Source organism: Cupressus sempervirens, chromosome 2 (genome assembly GCF_028749045.1).
Source record: "Cupressus sempervirens isolate cs-2001-9-10 chromosome 2, ASM2874904v1, whole genome shotgun sequence".
In the NCBI taxonomy this organism is placed as follows: Eukaryota; Viridiplantae; Streptophyta; class Pinopsida; order Cupressales; family Cupressaceae; genus Cupressus; species Cupressus sempervirens.
The window spans coordinates 673,758,407-673,762,960 of NC_143119.1; the positions used below are offsets into that span (position 1 = coordinate 673,758,407).

Here is a 4,554-nt window from a genome sequence, read left to right on the forward strand (position 1 = left end):
TGAGGAATCCAATTGAGACTACAATTAGGCCAAAATATATAGGTCTTAGATATGATGTAGGCAATGGAAAGATGAATAAAGGTTCAAGAGAATCAATTGAAAGCATAAAGATTGTACAATGTTCACACTTTAACAGGAAAGGGCATACAAAGGATAGGTGTTGGGATATACATCCTTATAATATTTGTGGCTTGAAAAATCATTGTGATAAGACATGTTGGAATAGAGAGTGCAATAAAGATTTTATGGCAGGTTGTATAAAAATGAATTGTTGATGGAACTACGGATCGAGTTGGCAGAAGATTAGAGGTGTGATCAAAAGTTTGTTTAAGTACAAATATTCAAGTGTATATACTGATAGAGATCTTTCAAAGATTGAATGTTCAAGGAGGATAAAAAATGGTTTGAGTAAATCTCAATCATTATGTAGCAAGACATCCATAGAAAGTGATTTTGCAGGAAGTTCAAGTTTATTATTTTGAAGAATTAAATTAAACTTTTTTTAAGGACTACCGTAGCAATTGGACAAAGGCATTAGAAGATATGAAGATTATTGGAAAATGGCATTTTGGCATCAGGCAAAAGAAAAGATTTAAATAGTCAATAATGATAAGAAAACATAAAACATTTGGATGTGGACATGAGAAATAAGCACAAGAAAAATAATAATCGTGGCACATTGGAATATGTATGTAACAACATTTGAGGTTGAAATTGGGGGGGAGTGTTGGAATGTAATTTCCACCTCAAATGAAATGTAAAGGCGTAATACAGGATTCTAGAAATTGTTGGATAGGGTTAGGTTGTAGAAGGCATTTATGTTTAGATAATTCTAGAAAAGTCTATTTGTCTTATGTCTGTTAATTTAGATGTTTCCGGAAACAATTAAAGACATCTATAAAAGAGGCACAATGTAATTATTATTTGTATCAAACAATGAAATGATTCTATAATAAGTGTTTGTACTATGTATTTTGCGTTTAATTATTATTGTGGATCCAATCCATCCACCCCTATCAACATCTGCTTCTATGTAGCTCCCAAGATTGAGGAGGAATAAGAAATTAGTGAGGGTTAAAATTTATGTTACTCATAAGAGGTTAATTGTTAGTAGTCTTACATAGCTTTTATTGTTTTAAAATTGGTGTAACTGAAAAAATCCCTAATTTTTCAATCTAATGGCCTTTCTTAATAAAAAAGGGGGTCCTCCATTAATGTCATGTAATGAGGGATCTTGTGTATGCTTAAATTGGGGCAATTCATGTGACCTCTATATGTCTTGGTTTCTATAGAGATTCTGATTTGAAGATACTCTTTGGTTGTCTTGATGTAATTGAACAAGGATAGAAGATTTTCTTCTTGATTTTTTCCTTCCTAAATTTTTTAATGATTTTTACTATTAATAAAATGCTATCATGACTTGACACTCTTACTAAAACAATATATTATAAGAATTTAAATATTTTTGTCATTAATGATTCACATTTATGATTTATAAAAAAAACTGTACTTCTATTTTGAAAAAATTAAAAATCAGTATTAATTAAAAATTAATTACTTTTCATTAACTAAAATGTACAACAAATAATAACCAAGATTAAAAAAAGTAACCCTTACCAGCAGGACCATGCAAGTCTGACAAGAACTAGATCATGTAACGGCAAAAGGTATCAGAAAACGAAGATGATTATGTTTTCCTGCAACTACCTGCAACTCGATTCCCATCAATCAGTCAATCATGAATGAAATTATAGTAATAATAAACTACACATTCCCTTTTCTCTTCAAAGGTTTATAGAACTCTTAAAGTTTATCTTGACTAAAAAATTTCAGAGAAAAAGATTTTGATTGATCATAAAAAGTTATACTAGGATTCATAAGAATGGCTGTCTATGAAATATCTTTTGGTACCAATAGAGATACATTAAATATGAAACTTCCTTTCCCAATGCAGCAGCACAAGTAGGCTGATCTTGCATTAGTAAATGTACTGATTTTATTCCATTGCATCACAATATTCTTATTCCCATTCCAAGCACAACTTCTGCTTTCATGGAAAATACTATAATTTTATTCTCACCCAATGCATTACTATTTCTGCATGTTTATTTTCATTCCAATCAAACACACTTGCTCTACACCCACATAAATGGATATATGTTATTCCAGCAGAGTTTGAGGATTTGGATCATAATTTTTGACAATTTATCTGCCATTGTCACTTTGTCCATTAAATCTGATTTGGGCATCCTCAAAACCTTGCAAATGCTCTGAAGAAGTAAGAACACCATTGAAATGCATTGGAGATAGAGATGAAGATGCCCAACAATAGCTTTGTTTTATGATGTCTCCAATATTGTCTGAATTGCCAAAGTTGTTTTGCATTTCTATGACTAGTGAATCACAAACTGGATTGTTTATGATTAATTCAATGGCAGCACTATCACCAATTTGCTTCATTACTTCACTAATTCCATTGCTCTTTGTGGCTTCTAATGGGAGGTAATTGCCATTACAATCATCCATGATTTGCTCACTAACTGCTTCAGGATTAGCAGTAACTGTAATATTATCTTCATTCTTAGGGTATGATTTATATCTGTATGGCACTGGTTTTAGTATATTAGAGCGTTGGATTTCTCTTTTGGCAGCTCTCTTGCATAAACGTGAATACCATACATTTTTTATCTGGTTATCTGTTCTGCCAGCTATGCGAGATGCTATCAATGACCACCTGCAAGTGCTAGAAGATTTTATTGTCATACAAAAAACATAAGGTAACTCCAAAAAAAACCCAGTGGAAGGAAATGAAAATTAAAAACATTACATCTATATTTCATTTTCTAGGTTAAGTTCAATTCAAGTGGCTCAATGTAAATTTTTAACTTTGATGAATGACCCTATAGTAGGTTTCAATCTATAAATTAGACAGTTATATTGGATCTGAGAGTTGAACTGAACCAATCTGTGGAATCTAGAAAGTTGAACTGGGTTAATCTATAAAATATAAAAGTTAAATTAAGCTGGTCCATAAGACTAGAAAGTTGCACGAAGTTAAATTAAGCTGGTCCATAAGACTAGAAAGTTGCACGTTGTTGAGAACATCAAAAACTCCAACCAACAAACCATAACTTAAACTTCACCAATCTATGAAAGTTGAAAGTTGAATTGTGCCAATCTATAGGATTGGAAAGTTGAACTATGCCTGAACCAACAAAAATTCCAACCAACAAAACAGCATAAATCTATGAGACATGAAAGTTGAATTGCACCAATCTAAGAGATTAGAAAGTTGAACTATGCTGATACCAACAATTAAACCATAATGTGAACTGTGCCACCAATCTATGAGACTTAAAACTTGAATTATGCTGATATCAACAAACCATATCTTGAACTACACCAATCTATAAGAATTAAAAGTTTGAACTGTGCCAATCTATAAGAACAAAAATTAATCTATGCCAGAAAAAACTATAATACACAACCTTGAACCAACAAACCATACCTTGGATTTCACAGACACTCTAAAGTTAAATTGTACCAATCAATAAGATCATAAAACTGATCTAGGGGAAACGAACCCACCATAACTTGAACTACACCATTCTATGAAACTTAAAAGTTGAATTGCGTTTATCTATAAGATCAGAAGATTGATCTAAACTTTTTAAAACCAGCAAAAACTCGAACCAACAAACCATGACACCTATAATCTTAAAGGAAAAGCACTCTATAAATATAAATATTGACATATTGCCTATTGTTTTTCTCTTTGTTTTTCTCTTCTCGATCATTTTAAGTGCTGCACTCTATGTACCAAATACAAATATTTCTTTTAGACAACAATTACCTGTTACCAAGAAGATTGTGGAGTCTGATAATGAGCTCCTCTTCATCTGCTGAAAAGTTACCATGATTCACATCTGGTCTAAGATAATTCATCCAACGCAGTCTACAACTCCTTCCACATCTCAGAAGACCTGCATTTTTTTTAAATAACCAACATAGATTACCTCACTATACTTAAATCCACATGTTTGTATTCAATTATTGATAAAAATTTCCACCCACAGAAAGAGGAAACCCTAATCAACATAAAACTTCCCATGCACACGTTACCCATTTTGTGAGGCAAATTGCTCCAATTCCCTTCTCCATGAATTTGGACATAGTTTTTGAGGAGCAGATCTTCATGAGGAGTCCAAGCCCCTTTATTCAAGCCTGACCTTATATCAGAGCTGCGTGGCTTCCTTACCATTCTTAATTCAGAAACTTCTCTCTCCTGCTTTTCAAGTGGCTATTAACATGCAAGAATAATATATATATATATAAGGAAGCCCAAATATTAATTCATATTATAATAACATGCAAACTTGCAATGCACTACAAGCGTGGTGAATTATAAAATCTAGAGTATTTTACTTGGTTTACAACAACAAACTCCAAACCAATCTTATCAGCTTTGGAATGCTCGAGATCTAACTACATTAGGAATCCCCATGGATGGAGATATCAATTTCAGAGATTTGACATTTTCTTTACGTCCCTATT

General features: G+C 32.2%; 1 pseudogene; it reads right to left on the bottom strand.

The window, feature by feature from the left end:
- Positions 1-2,205: 2,205 nt before the first annotated feature.
- On the bottom strand, positions 2,206-4,261 carry LOC149575154 (transcription factor WER pseudogene; annotated as a pseudogene).
- Positions 4,262-4,554: the final 293 nt, after the last annotated feature.